The sequence below is a fragment of the Eleutherodactylus coqui genome, chromosome 8 (assembly GCF_035609145.1).
Source record: "Eleutherodactylus coqui strain aEleCoq1 chromosome 8, aEleCoq1.hap1, whole genome shotgun sequence".
NCBI lineage: Eukaryota > Metazoa > Chordata > Amphibia > Anura > Eleutherodactylidae > Eleutherodactylus > Eleutherodactylus coqui.
In genome coordinates this window covers 96,535,446-96,551,665 of record NC_089844.1, presented here as the reverse complement: position 1 = coordinate 96,551,665, position 16,220 = coordinate 96,535,446, and the positions used below count along the sequence as shown (strand labels likewise).

Here is a 16,220-nt window from a genome sequence, read left to right as displayed (position 1 = left end):
CCACATGTGTGGAGCTTGTTGACCACTAGACGCCTTTACGTCGCAATCAAAGAGATTTTGCCCAGTTAACAGAATTTGAGAGGGGGGTGTTTATTGGAATTCGAGAAGCTGAATGGTATCAACAAATAGCCCACCACCTGGGCCCTTCTGACGAGACTGTTAGGAGGTGATGGACCAGTGGATTAGTGAGGGCACACTTACAAGGCGACCAGGCTAAGAGTGCCCTCAACAGACCACCAGTAGAGAGGATCATCTGATCATCCGAAAAATACGAGCAGGTCCAAATGTTTCATTGTCCACCATCTAGAAACAGGTGGCACCATCGTTACAGTCCCCTATATCTGTCCGAATCATTTCCAGGTGCTTGACTGAAGGACATTGGGTGTCACCACGCCCATTACGTGTACTGCCTTTGACATCTACCCACTGTCGCCTCCGATTGTAGTGTTGTCATGAGCAACAAAACTGGACTGCTACGGAGTGGAACTAAGTAGTCTTCAGCGACAGGTTTACTTTGGGCACTGATGACGGCCCGGTTCGTGGCTGGAGACCTCGGGGTGAGCGCCTCAATCCTGCCTTTGCTGTGGAGTGGCACACTTCCCAATGCTGGTGTGATAGTCTGGGGGGCCATCGCATACGACAGTTGGTCACCCCTAATAGTGGTACAAGGGACAATGACAGCTCAGCGATATGTTCAGGACATCCTGCAGCCACATGTGTTCCTCTCATGGCTGCTTCCAAGAAGCATTTTCCAGCAGGTTAATGCTCGGCCGCACACAGCAAGAATGTCGCATGAATGTCTCCACAACATTGCCACTCTTCCGTGGCCTGCCCGGTTTACAGATTTATTGCCAATGGACAAAGTATGTGACCATCTGGGATACCAACTTTGACAGCCTATGTGTTTGCACGATCTAGAGGCTCAGTTACAGCAAATGTGGACCGATATGCCACAGGATACTATACAGAACTTGTATGTCTCCTTACCTGCTCTTATCAAATCTTGCATCCAAGCTAGAGGCAGCCCAACAGGATAGTAGAGCCTCCCTTCAAGTGTTCAGTTTTCCTCAATAATTTACACTGTGCAACACAATTTTTGTAAGTGGCTCATAGTAACTTTAGTGCGCTGAATTCAAATATGATATCTGTTTTTTTTCTGCCATGTAAGGTTTTCCAGATATGGGGAATCATTTAATCCAATTGCCATTGTACTTTATTTTTGGAAAATATGCCTATACAATTAATCCAGTCGGCTCACCATTAACCTTGCTTAATAAAAAGAACAAAAGTGATTCCTTAGAACAAAAGTATTCCTCAATCGCTGTTACACACCGCGCGCTGACTGAACACTATAAGGATATGTTTATGTAACATATAGGGTATGTTTCCACGTGATGGAAACGCTGTGGATCGTCCACCAGTTGTAATTAATGCACTGTGTTTTACAGGTCATGGGTTAGACTGGGACTACTTTTCAAAATTTAATTACGCGGTGTGGATGTCTGAACAACCCAGACAATTTCTGCTATGTCTCTGGACAGTTCACAACAAAGACACAGCAGAAGAAAATAACATCCTTGGTAAAGTGGGCCTATCGCTAGTATTTCGGTATAAAGCTTGGTGACCAAGCAGTGGGCACCGCACGTCATCTGTGTGTCATGTAACACTCATCTCACACAGTGGCTGAAAGGCAAGAGTAGAATGCCATTCGCCATTCCAATGGTATGGCAAAAACAAAGAGACCACCATACTGACTGTTATTTCTGCATGACAAATACCAAAGGTTTCTCCAGTAAACAGAAAGATACAATTCTGTATCCAGATATACCTTCTACAATAAAACCTGTGCCTCATGACACCAGATTACTTATTCCTGATCCAATGGAAGGGTCACTATTGGCCTCTAGCTGGGCAGCATCCCTAGGACTACTGTGGTGGTCACTATTACTACTCGGGCCAATATAGGGGACACTGTTACTACTGGGGCCAATATAAGGGACACTTACTACTGGGGCCACTATGGAGGTCACTTACTACTATGGCCATTATGGCGGTCACTGATACTACTGAGGCCACTGTGGGGGTCACTATTGGAGCTCAGTCCCATGGACGTTAGCGCATTTCAGTCATGCCAATGTGATATGTATTTGCACAACCAAAAATCACTTACATCCACGTTTTTCGCCTGCTCTGTTGTGTTTTTAAGTGCACAAATACACTGTATATTTGTGCATACAAAAAAGAATGTAGACAGGCTCATTGAAATGATGTGCAAATGAGCAGGTTTTCTGCATAGTCACTGCATATTTGTGCTCGCCCATTCACTTCAATGGCTTATTGCAGTGTGTAACAAAGTCATACTGCGTATTTTTTTGCGCGATTGTACATTGTGCAAAAAATTACGCTCATGTGAGCAAACCCATTGAAATCAATGGGTTCTATTTACTGCGTATTACGCACACAAGACATTTCAGTAATTGAACAGCGTTACAAAGGGAAGTACAATCCAAATATGATGGGTGACTTTTGCTGGTTCTTACAGAGGGAAAGTAATGTTTCTTACCAGAGGAAGTCAAGATCCAAGCTTCATTTTCCTATAAAAACAGTTGAATAGTAATATTACGGCACGTCCAAACTTATCATATTAAATAAAGGAAATTGTTCGTAACTTGAAAATGAGACATGCCGCCAGTATTCAATGTTACCAGTGGAATCAGCAGGTTTTAATCTTACAGAAACGTATCAATTACTTTCTGTTATGAAAATAAAAAAATGCAGTGAAGTGCTACCTGTCCACTAACGCCAACCATATACATAGAGCGTAGCCTGTAGGCTGAGTGGAGGAAGAAAAAATTGTGGACTTGATTGATGCAATGCTCCCAAACATTTCAATGAGTATTATACCCGTTTCTTCTTTTATTAATGGATTTAAAGCAGCCAATAACACGCATTTCGGGAATACACCCCTTCTTCAGAAATGACTAAGGAGCAAAGAGTGTGTCAAATTTCTCCTGTCTGTGCTCCCGTTCAGAAGAACAGCCTAATAAACTATCAAATAAGGTCAGCCTGGATGACATGTCACATGAGAAATATAATGCCACATCCCCAGTGCATAAATATGAAAGGAATCAATATCTTGCACACTGACCAAGCGCAAAAAAATATAGAAGAGAAAATCTCAATGGATTTCACACTGCCCAGGGATTAGATAATCATTCCTCAGGAAATATTCCAAAATCAAAATAGAAACCAGTGAGTAAGAATTCCAAACCACAAAGTTACAATGTTGCGAGGTTACAAATATTCATATCAAAATATTAGCAAGTTACCCATCCATAGAAATAAGGGTAGATGTGCCAAAATACATCTATGGTAGCTTCATTCTCCATGGGTAACTTGCAAATATCACTATGATATGAATACTTATAACTTTGCTTTCAGGAGCTACAGGCAGTGTTGCAGTTTGGTTTGCAAAAAGATATATATATATAGCTTTGCTTCACCATCTTTTGACCCCCAAAACTTTATTATATAATAACAACGGGTATGGAAAGTTATAATTAGTCTAAAGAGGTGTAACTTTAATTAGTCTAAAGAGGTGTCTATTAAACTATGTATGAACTATGTAATATACTAAGGCTATTTATTCACACTTCCATTTGGTTTTATATTGTTTAGCTCCGTCATAGGAGCCGAACAACGAAAATAGTAAAAGCGCCAAATCCAGCATATGTTATATTCTGATTTGGCACATTAACTATAATGAGATCCATTGGGCTTCCAGAATTCTGCTTGGAGTTTTCGTGGATGAAATAGCACACAGCTTGCTGTATTATGTCATCTGGAATTTTAGGCAAGATCTACGCCAGAGACTCTGAATCAGTTGCCTCTTCCAAGTGATTATAATTATAATTGACCAATGTGAAAGCAACAATGGATCAGAGCCAAGAGCAGGGCCTTTACTATCACTGAATGGGGAGAGTGTGACCGCCCAGGACGCTGATTAGCTGGGAAGGAAGGGGGCACAGAACCAAGCGAGTCTGACTGCACTCTTAAGAACTCAATGTGCTCCTTGCACATCCAAGAACATGGTTCTTCAGCCTGTGTAGCATTAATACCATTCCTTATCTCCTCCACTCTAGTACCTAGGAATAGCTTAAAAATTAACAACGAATAAGTCGAGTCGGTCCAAGATCTCATCTTCCTTGAATCCAAAATCGCTTGCAACAGGCAATCTGGACCTGAGATCAAGAGACGGATTACACTGCAATGCAAGGAATGGAAAAGATCTGGAAAAGCAAGGATATTAGCATTGCAACAAAAACCAGACGGGTCAATGCAATCGTCTTTCCCATAACGACGTATGGTTGCGAAAGTTAGACGCTCAGGAAAACAGACAGAAGGAAAATTAAGGCGTTTGAACTATGGTGCTGGAGGAGAATGCTACGGATACCTTGGACCGCCATGACAACGAACAAGGTAGTGTTAGATCACATAAAACCAAAAATATCACTAGAGAGCAAAATCATCAAACAGCGACTCTTATTTTTGGACACGTGATGCTCGCTAACTCAATGGAAACAGTACTGATGCGTGGCAAGGTCAGTGGAAAGAGAAGATCAGGACGACAAAGAACAAGATGACTAGATACAATCAAGGCCATCACGAACATGTCAATCATGGAACTGAAAGAAGCGGTGATGCGTGGAGAACATTGAGCCATAGAGTTACCGGAGGTCGGATGCGACTAAACGGATAATCATCATCATCATCATTTGCTCAGCAGAGAATAAAACAAATATAACAAATATGGAGGCAAATGCAAATCATATTAATAAAAACACAAAAAAGGCAAGATTCTTGCCTTATATTTTTGGCACTAGCGACTAAGTTCTAATTGACTTCACTATCAGTTGATGTGAAGGTGAGCACCGCAATACTACTTTCAGTGTACTATAAAGGAAAGACTGATACTTCAACTCTCATTTATAGTCACTCTTTCATTTGGTTAGAACAACTGCATCTAAAACTAAATGTGTGAAACCAGCTTTATGCCTGAACTCAGTTCTAGTGTATGCTTCCATAAATGTTCTCCACTGTGGAGGGAGCAGTGGCCAACAGTAATTCCTTCTCAAAGGATGTATGTAATCCAGCTGACCCACTCTGGCTTCCACCCTTAAAACCAGCATTGTTAGTTCAGATGCAAACTGTCACATCCTAAACATAAGAGGACTATATTGTCCCTCCCATGGAGGCGGACATTCTGATCTCCCCGGAGAAAATGAATCACAGTACTTCTCTTTGCTCAACAGCTGCAGATAAATTCATTTCATGTGGGACTGCAGGAATTACGGAGGTGAGTCGTCTTTCTCCTAGACTTACACAACATAGAGTTCTGGAATCAGTGTGACTTATTACATGTGTAGATACTCGTTTCCTTCACAACTTAACATTGACTATTTATTGATCTGAGTTGTGTATAGCCAGTACACTTTGTACGAACATAAACAGACAGATGCCTCTTTTTCAGTATAGACTGAGCGTTTTTGTAAGTAAATATAGGGATCATCATGGGTTCTGTGTGGACATTAAAATCCAAATTCTCTATCTTTAGAACATGAGTGGAAATGATGTAAATTTCCATTGAAATAGGAAACGTTTGTAACTCAGATTACACTTTAAGGCCAGTTTCCCACAAGTGCATTATGGCTGCATTTCTGTGTTTGTAATACATTCTAGCCCGGCTGTTGTGACCCAAACTCAGAACATTATAGACTCCATGGGCGAGCGCCATAAGGCATACCTCTGCTCATCTGATATTGAGACCTGTTCTGAGGATAATAAAATCAATAAGAAGATGCCTAATGAAGAGTCGAGAGTTCAAGAATGTGGCATCCATATAAACAGATTAAAGAAAAAAATACATATATTTGGTCCGAATGACATATTTATGAAGCATCTGGCATTGTAGTTAAATTCTGATATCTATTTTTCCACCACTTTTCTCATGAATTCTCAGTTGTCATGTAGCATATGTGGAATATGGCTCACAATGTACTACTTTCACACTGGTGCATTATTTGCACAGTGCTTCAGTCTAAGTAAATCTTCACTGGTTATCTATAACAAATGTCTTCTGGCTTGGATTTTCAGAAATGCAACATGAAATGTAAAAAATGTCTCACATTGTAAGGAGTGTGTCATATATCATGCAACACTATAGTAAGCTATTTCAGTTTGTATTTCCAACATTTCCATGTAGAGAACTGTAGGCACCATTTATAGACTGAATTATGATGCATTTTATACATAGTGGATATCAGCAACCGCATATGCTTTACAAGTGATGCAGTTTGCAGTGATCTATTTAGCATTTTTATGAAAGTACCTTTACGTAGCCATAGCATTTCTGTGGGCTATAGATGGTAATGGCGAGGTGTGAATGTTCTGGCATACTCCAAGATAGATTTCATTATTGGTGGAATCATTTTTAATAAAACTCTGTAGAATTACTATTATAGCTGGTCGTGTAAGAAAGTTATAAGGAGTAGATTTTACTTATAAGTTAATGGAAGCCTGCATGTTATTAACTAATATGGAAACATGAAACGGATTGCACCATAACAGGGGACTAATCTGGATATCAGTCAAAACTGTTGGGCAACATTAATAATAATGCAATATAATAACCATATAATATAGTTGACAACAAATGTTATTTAAAAAATGACATCTGATGTGAAAATCTAGTCCCAAGTTTTGCACCATTTAATGTTTGTGTTCTCTTAGCAAAATTGTTGTATGCATTAATTAAAAGCTACAATATGAAAAAGAAGCCAGGCGCATCGTAGAATGTGTGTGGTGGATGCAGTATACGGGGCGGCAGTAGGTATGTAGAGCTACAATTTTAAATAGTTTGTAAGCTCAAGAGCTACTAGACTGAATACTGCTGCACCCTCGCAACAACATGCCACTGAGTCAGGGTTAAAAGATATGGTGAGAATGCTTGCTGCCTAAATGAACAGTATCACATGTGAAGGACGAATGATAATGGGGACCGTGATTTTCCTCTTCATGATTCAGACTGAACCCAATACAATGATATTATTACAGGGAATTGTGTCCTTACAACTTTGTGACAACAGCCTGCGGAAGGCTCTTTGCCATTTCAGCATGATATTGTCGCTGTGCACAAAGCTAAGTCCATGAAAATGCTTTGGTGTACTGTACCGTCTAGAATTTTCACATCACCGCTCCAGAATTCAGTGAAAATCATCCCAGAAGAATGACCTCTGTTGTAGAAGAAACTTGGATATCAATATTCTCACATACACTATTAAGAAAACACAGACATGGTAAACTGTTCTGACAGTTCAATCTAATGCTAATGCTGTAGTTTGTTTATATAAATGCTGCTAGTAATTATTAGGAAATTATAGTACCATTGTTTCTGGTGGTGCAATGCACCATACATGCACGTCACACACGGCTCTGCTTCATGCACGTCACACACACACACAGCTCTGCTTTGTTGCTTTCGCATGAGCTGCATGTGGTTTACGAACGTCATCTGCTCGCTGAGGAGACATGTTTACTTGTAGCTTTCGCATATCTGCTGCAGAAGGTTTAAAAACTTCAGATGCTGGCTGAGGGGACATTTTGGCTTGTTGCTGTGTCATGTAAGGTGCATTAGCTGCACGGTGGTGTTGAACTGTCTTTGGTGACATGTTTGCACGACAGCGACGGTTTGTCTCCACACTGGAGAATGTTTCACGATTACATGAAGGCTGGACTGGTGTTGGTGGCATTAGCACTTGAGATGACATGATATCACATTTAGGAGATGTGAAGATAGTGGGGAAGGACTATGCTTCAATGTTGTTGGTCAGTATGCACTGCCAGGTATGTGGACATTTGTGAGGTGTCATTTATTGGAGTCTCCACACAGGTGTGCAGCTGTCTCACAACCACCTACAAACTGGCAGACTGAGTACTGCTGTATCCATAGCAATTGAGGCCTCAGGGGTTTGTGGGGGATGTAGTCCGCCCATAATCCCTCATTCAGTACACTAGGATAAAGGACCTTTGATAACATCACTGTCATGTAATCAGAGGGCGGAGCTAAGAGAGCTAAGTGACATTCACACACACACGGAGAGACCGACAAATGGTCCTTAGCACTTTGACTATTATATATTTGAATGAACATTTATTGTCCAGCCCAAAAGAAAATTGCTAATGAGGTTTTTTTTTAGTACTATTTCATTAAGAAGTTCTTTTAATGAATAATTTGAAGAGACTGCTATATAGGGACCTAAATAGGTTTAGAGGGCTGCCCAGCCACTGGTGCTACTGCCAACAGGTGATACAGTAAATACAAAGTATCAGTGGAGTTTGATCATTGTCACTTAACCCTTTCCAATCCAGTATCGGAACTCATCCAACATTGAGATTTTCCTGCATAGCTCCCATGTCGGGTGAGGTTCAACACATATTTCTAACACTCTGCAGGAGAGCAGTCCGACATCGGAAATCTCTTTTGCTAATGTATGTTACACTATACAGAGGAGAGCTCAGACATGTAATAAATATATGCAGAAGAGAACTATGATATCAGATGTCTCTCCTGCATAGTGTAATATACATATGAATACTATGCATATATAATAATATGTATTATAATAATATACATACATATGTATAAGGCCTCCTGTCCACAGGCGTACCGGTAAAACGCTGCAGTTGTCCCCACAGCGTTTTACTGGTGTTTATGGGAGCACGTATGGGCAGTGAGTGTACTATGCATGCCCGCATATCTCACGCATGTGGTCATGTGCAGTATAACTCTTATCTTTTTTTTTTTTATTCCTTGCTCTGTTTCATAGTGGCGTTGCGTATGAAATCAGTGCCCATAAGCAATGTATTGCGTTTGGACAGCGTGTGCATTCGCTGGCCATACAAAAGCCAAGAAATAGAGCGTGCTGCAAACTATTTTTCATGTGTATCTACGCGCAGTGTCTACACGCTCCTGTGCACGGATCAATGACTCCATTCACTGCGTACCACACAGCAATGCATCGCACGCGTAATTCGTGGTGAAAAACCGCCCGTGCTTCAGTTGAGTAACTACAAAGAATCCACAGCGTGAATTCCCACTAAAATAAATTAGAGCTGGAAGTGTGCGTGTAGCAGGGAAATTGGATTGGAAAGGGTTAACACAGAGTCTGAGAATTGGTATAATACAAGTGTTTACTAGTAAGTGCCTCTAGTACTTCTGCTCCCCTGCACTTTTCAGCTGCTTAAAGTATGGCTTTTAAGCCTTTCCAATCCAATTTGTATCCTGGTTTTTATACAACGGCGCTATCTGCTGGCTAAAGTCAGTACTACATGAGGTTACACGTTGGATAGGCTCCGACAGCAGAGAGGCTGGCAATATATAGTAAGAGAACCCCGATGGACGTCTTCCAACATCAGAGCTGTACAGCCTTAAATCATAATGTCTTAAGATGTCAGACAGTGGATTGGAAAGGGTTAAGGCCACCTTCACACTTTGCATACTCACCGCAGGCATTCCACAGTGGAAAACATAGAACAAATATCCTGCAAAGCCACAGTGGCATAACCTGCACCTAAATCGTTTGGATTTTGCCTCCATTTTTGTAGTGGATCTGACACGGATTTTAACCTTTGTATTTCAAAGGTTGAAATCTGCACCATAACTAGGTAAGTGGTAGATTCAGAATCTGCAGGGGTGTAACTCATGGTGAATCAGCAGCACGCTCTGCCGCAAAATCCACATACATGCGAATTATGCTATGGAATCTGGAATTCCCCTTATAGAGCTCTTACAGTCATGTACAATAAAGAACTAATTAACACTTCCCCTTTAAACAAAGTCTGTCTGTATGCTTACCAGTACATTTGGCAGGAAGATGAAACCCCTGACGCAGATGTGAAAGCAGCCTAAATTATTATCTTCAGGAAGCCAAAACTATATATTGCCCTTCTTATAATAATTGTTGCAACAATGGGATCCATTTAAACATTTGTGGTTAAACAGGCTCTCTCTAACGGTATACTTCGATCACAAAGTCACAAGGGGAAAAGGAAGTTTATTTTTCTAACTTTCAAGTGTTGCGTCTAGCAAGAGATCAACCATTGCTCACTGTTAGTTTGTTATTTCCTAATTATGGATAGTAGGCTTGATTCACCAGGTTGGAGATTTACAGTAAGGTGATTTAACATTGCAGAGAATCAATGAAGAAGGCACATTTTTGAAGATTTGCTTAACTCTGCTGCTAATCGTATAATCTTTGTTCTGCTTGGTCTGGGCGAGAATGTGTGTAAGTAAGCAACTTGTTCAGTGATAGAAAACAGAGGGTGGTTATAAATGGTACATACTCTGATTGGGTCACCATTACTAGCGGGTTACCACAGGGGCAGTATTGGGCTCTATTCTTTTTAATAAATTAACGACATTGTGGAGAGTTTGAAGGGTAGAATATCAAAATTTGCAGAATACAAAACAATATAAAGTAATTAACACAAGAGAGGACAGAATACGGTTGCAAATGGATTTGGATAAATTTGGAACTTGGTTAGAAACGTGGCAAATGAGATTCAATACTGATAAATGTAAGGTTATACACCTGAGCAGGGAAATATACGTCACCATTACACATTAAATGGTGATTGTTTCCAGCTAGAGAAGCCAAGTAATCTTGTAGATATGATACCTGTTAATGGATAACAAAAATACATGATGTTATAGCGAGCTTTCGAACCTCTCAGGGTTCTTCCTCAGGCATAATGAAATAGATCTGAATATACTTCTCATACATCCCAATCACTACTAGAGGTACACAATCATTTCCTTCCTTCTCTGTGAATTGGAGTAGTTGATTTCTGAAACTGCAAAGAAACTCCATCATACCGTACACAAGAATTTGGGAGTATAAATTTATAACGACTTTTGACACTTTCAATAGAGGGTTAAATTCTTCAAGAGGATTCATGCGTGACCGGGAAGTATTAGAAATCTATAACACAGATAACACTGCTGGCCTGGTGACCCCCTAACACTAATTCAGGGACCATAAAACCTTCACATCTTTATCAGTGACTATTTAAGTATTTATTTCTCTATTCATCCTGTTGTCATATTCTTTGAAGTGCAAATTAATCACATACATGTCTGTGCCTTGTCATAAGTATATGTCTCTCTCTGTCTGTCTGTCTGTCTGTCTCTCTCTCTCTCTCTCTCTCTATATAATATATATACACACATGCCTCTTCGGATCTATTTCATTATGCCTGAGAAAGAGTCCTGAGAGGTTCGAAAGCTCGCTATAAAATCATGGATTTTTGTTAGCCATTAAAAGGTTTCATACCTACAAGATTACTTGGTTTCTCTTGTTGAGAAGAATAACATTTTGTTCTAGTGGCTAACATGATACCAAACTTTTTTCCACATCTTTTAGTTTTATTGGGGGTTAAAAAAGCTAAAAAAATGATTTTTTTTTCCAAATATTTATAGTTCTTTTTTTTTAATTAGTATGTTTTCCCTAAAATTAAGTATGGGAATGGGTTCCTCCTTATGCCTGCTAGGTAATGTATTCCTTTTTTTATGTAATGCAGCTAGGGCTTATATTTCAAGCCTCACTGAAAAATCAGGGTAAGGCTTATATTCAAGGTAGGTCTTATTTTCGGACAAACAGGGAATTAGGCATGAGGAGACTTAAAAAGCCAACTAATGCCCCTCTGTAAAATCTGGTATGTAAATGGGAGATGCATACAATGCCTTAAAAGGGAGCTTTCCCACAAGTCAAAGTCCAACCTTTTAATAGGCCTTGAAACATGACTAGGAGAATAAGCCCAAACCAGAGACTTCTCCAGAAGGAAAAGATAACAATGTACAGACAGGTTGCTTCAAGGTTTTTGCTGCTTGTCGGTGTGCAGTAGATTTCTTGCTGGCTGGATGAAAGGCCTATAATGTGGGGTCAGGAGGGGTACAGTTTCTTTTTGAGGAAGATTTCATGGCTTTTTAAGTTTCGTCATGCCTACTAGGAAGTCTCCAGTGAGTTGACACAGACTAGTTTCTAGATATACTCTGCCCTACGGCTACAGTGGTGCTTGAATGTTTGTTAACCCTTCAGAATTTTCCATATTTCTGCTTATATTTGACCTAAAATTACATCAAGTTTTGACACAAGTGCTAAAATTAGATGAAAAGACTCACATCAAATACATGAGTCAAAAATATTAGACTTACTCATTTATTTGAGGATAATGATCCAATATCACATGTCTGTGAGTGGCAAAAGTACGTGAACCTTTAGAATTAGCAGCGAATTTGAAAGTGAAATTAGGGTCAGGTGTTTTCAATCTATAGGATGACAATCAGGTGTGAGTGAGCAGCCGGTTTTATTTAAAGAGCGGCAATCTATCAATCTGATCTTCATAGTCAGACAGATTGTATACAAATGGAGAATATTCAAGACCATTATTACCCTCCCCAGGTGTGGTCGACCAACAAAGATCACACGAAGACCTAGGCGTTTAATAGTCCACAAAACAGCTCAAGGAAACCTCTAAGCCACTAAAGGCCTTTTTCACATTAGCTAATGTTAATGTTCAGGAGGACACTGAACAGCAATGGTGTGCATGTCAGGATTCCAAGGAGAAAGCCGCTGGTCTCCAAAAAGAACATTATGGCTTGTCTGCACTTTGCTAAAGATCACCTGGAAAAGCCAGAAGGCTATTGGAACAATGTTTTGTGGACATATAAGACCAGAATAGAGATTTGTGGCTTAAATTACAAGTTTTTTGCTTTTAGAAAAAAAACACTGCATTACAGCATAAAAACCTTATATTATCTGTGAAACACGGTTGTGATAGTATCATGGTTTGGGCCTGTTTTGCTGCATCTGGGCCAGTACAGTTTGTCTTCATTGATAGAACAATGAATTCTGAATTATACCAGCAAATTCTAAAGGCCCATTTACACCAGCCCATGATCGCTCAAAGATCACAACAGTTTGAGTGACAGCTTTGAGGGATCATTTTGCATAAACTTTTAGGTAGCTACTCAGCTACTTAAGAGCAATTAAGTGTGCAAATGAAGCCTTAGCTGAAAGCAGTTAATTGTCCAAGGGCTATTATCTGCATTCAGATCCTTTGTTCTCCACGGGGAAACAATGCTATCAGCACTCCCCGTGAAGAACTGCTGATAAGGCTGACCAAGGATTTTTAGTCTGGACTAAATTTAAGTATCAGCTAGCAGTGCATGAAAAGTGCACGATGGGCGCACATTTAGACGCAAAGATTATTGCTAAAACGATCGCCGATTAGCAATTTTTTAGCAATCATCGGCTGGTGTAAATGGGCCTTAAAGGAAAATGTCAAGACATCTGTCCATGAGCTGAAGCTCAAGAGAACGTGGGTCATACTGTAAGATAATGACCCAAAGCACACAAGTCATTCTACAAAAAAAATAGATAGAGGAATAAAGTTATGTTTTGGAATGGCCCAGTCAAATTTCTGACCTTAATCCTATAGAAATGTTGTGGAAATCTACCAACATAACAGAGTTGCAGCTGTTTTATATGAAGGAATGGCTAAAATCCCCAAGCCAATATGCAGGACTAATCAACAGTTATCAGATACTGAAAGCATCTGCCACTTACAGATATTAATATAGACTTATAGATAGCATTTTCCTCAATAAATTAAATGACTAAAGGCTGGTTTATACGGGCCGCTGATCGCTCAAAGATCGCTCAAATGACAATTTGAGAGACAGCTTTGAGTGATCATTTTGCATAAACTTTTAAGTAGCTACTCAGCTACTTAAGAGCAATTAAGTGTGCAAATGAAGCCTTAGCTGAAAGCAGTTAATAGCCTGAGGGCTCTTATCTGCATTCAGATCCATGGTTCTCCACGGAAATCAATGCTATCAGCACTACCTGATTTTTAGGTTGGACTGAATTTAATGATCAGCTAGCAGTGCCCAAAAAGTGCATGATAGGCGCGCATTTAGACGCAACAATTATCGCTAAAACGATCATCGATTAGCGATTTTTTAGCGATCATTGGCTGGTGTAAATGGGCCTTAAGTCTAATATTTTTGGCTCATTTGTTTGATTTAGTTTTTTTTAATTAACCTTTATTAGGACTAGTGTGAAAATCTGATGTAGTTTTAGGTTAAATGTAAGTAGAAATATGGAAAATTTTGAAGCATTCATAAACTTTCAAGCACACTGTACATGATTTAGGTTCAAAATATTTTTATTATGCGGCTACGTTTACAATTAAAGGAAAGCACATGAATTTCTTTCAGTTAACAAGTCAAACAGTGTTAGTCCTCAACAATTTTACATTAACATGACCCTAAAGCTGGTAACTTCTGTTTTTTTCAAATCTTCTACATTTTAACCTCCAAGTCCGCCACAAACTTTGTGATCAAGGATGATTAACTCAATAAAACCAAATTATAGAAGTTACAAGAAAGGGACTGCTAGAAGGATGAAATGGAAAGAAGGTAGAAAGAGTCAAGAATCGGAACACTGTACATGATATTAAGTGGACATGTCAGATGGCATATACCCAGCAACCAGTCTGCCACATGTTACTCAGATCTTCAGTTCATGGTAAAGTTGGCACTACAAGGGTATGTTTAGGGGAGGCATTCGTTCTGTGAATCTGGATGGAGTTGTTTTTGCAGCCTATTAATGGATTTCTGCTAACCAAATTCCGATTATAGGACCGTGGCAGAACCTGCTGCAGCACATCTGTCACATGTGGACATGTTTTTCTTAGTCAGAAAGAAATAAATGTTAAAAGGAAACCGTCTTTGTTATGATAGTGTGTAATAACATGTCTAATTAGGTGCAGTTGGAATCCTTTTATCATTTTCATAGCAGCAGCCAGCAGATTCCGTATCTAAATATTTACATGTCATAAATAATAGCTCCGTGAACTATTACTCTACAATTCTCCCATAAGACCTTTCCAGCGTAGAGATGACCAACAGGAGAGTCACACATTGCCTTTTATTGTAAAGTGTAGGAAACAGGATTTCTCCTTTCATGATGTATTTGTTGATGATTTATTAATGAATAATAGTAAAGTATTGCCTAACAAATACAAGTATAATGACTGTAATAAAGGATTACAGGAAGACCTTATCAGTACTGTAAGCATATCTTTTTTGTATTATCATTTATTAGAGTTTTCAATAGCTTTCTGTGACTTGTACCCTCATGCACTCCTCCTGTTTCCTTCCTGTGATAAAGTTTATCTAGCCCTCCTCTGTGGTGGGGGAACAGTCTGGCATCCGTCCATCATGGTGTAAACAGCTCTGCCTCATTTACCCGCTGAATTCCTCAGCTTTTCAATAGTGGAAGATTAGTGAAAAGGGACATTCTTGTTCATTCCGGTTAGTAAAACAGCCTTTGCTGAGAAGATAACCTAAAATTCTGCACTCATGTGTGCGTGAGAACAGGCACAGAATATTTTTGAATAAAGTGACAATTTTCCATCACCACATTCCAAGAGCCATAACTTTTTTTTATATCGATATACTTGTATGAGGGTTTGTTTTAGACCTTTCACATGGATGATTTTCTGCAAATACGTTACATGCATCAAAACGTCACGACTAGTAGAACCAATGGTTTCCTATGGAAACCTTCAAATGAACAATTTGAAGCAGAGTCAAAAAAAGATAGGATGTCAGAATTCAGAGACATCAATTCCCTGCTGCATCAAAAAATAGGTCTTGACCTATCTTTTGGCATAAAATCACAGCAGCCTCTATAGACTGCTATGTGAGACTATGTGAACTGGCCAGCAAAGGAATTTCCCTGTAGCAGGGAGAGAGGGATTCCCCTGTAGAGGAGTTGGAGGGATATCCCTGTAGTGGGGATATATCTCCTTTTCCTCTGTAGGGGAACCCCTCTCTCCCCACTGTAGGGGAATTCCTCCTTTTCCCCTGCAGGGGAATCCCTCTCTCCCCGCTATAAGGAAATACCTCCAGCTCCCCTGCAGCGGAATCCCTCTCTCCCCGCTGAGATGAAGGGAGTCCCCAGCGGTGAAGGGAAGCCCCGCAAGGCTTTCCTTCATCTCTCTCCCTCCTCCCAGAGCAACAGCACTTTTTTTTCTGTAACACGCAGCTCCCAATTGTGTGAATGAGCAATTTCACTGCTAATTAATTGCTTGGG

The 16,220-nt window shown here is 39.9% G+C and overlaps 1 protein-coding gene across 1 annotated transcript in view; it reads left to right on the top strand.

Annotated features, from left to right (window-relative positions):
• Nucleotides 1-5,323: 5,323 nt before the first annotated feature.
• CMKLR2 (chemerin chemokine-like receptor 2) overlaps nt 5,324-16,220 on the top strand; it is a 29,835-nt gene continuing 18,938 nt past the window's right edge. Inside the window, exon 1 of the mRNA XM_066576086.1 lies at nt 5,324-5,356. The gene's annotated coding sequence lies outside the window, so the exon portion shown is untranslated. The remainder of the gene's footprint in view (nt 5,357-16,220) is intronic.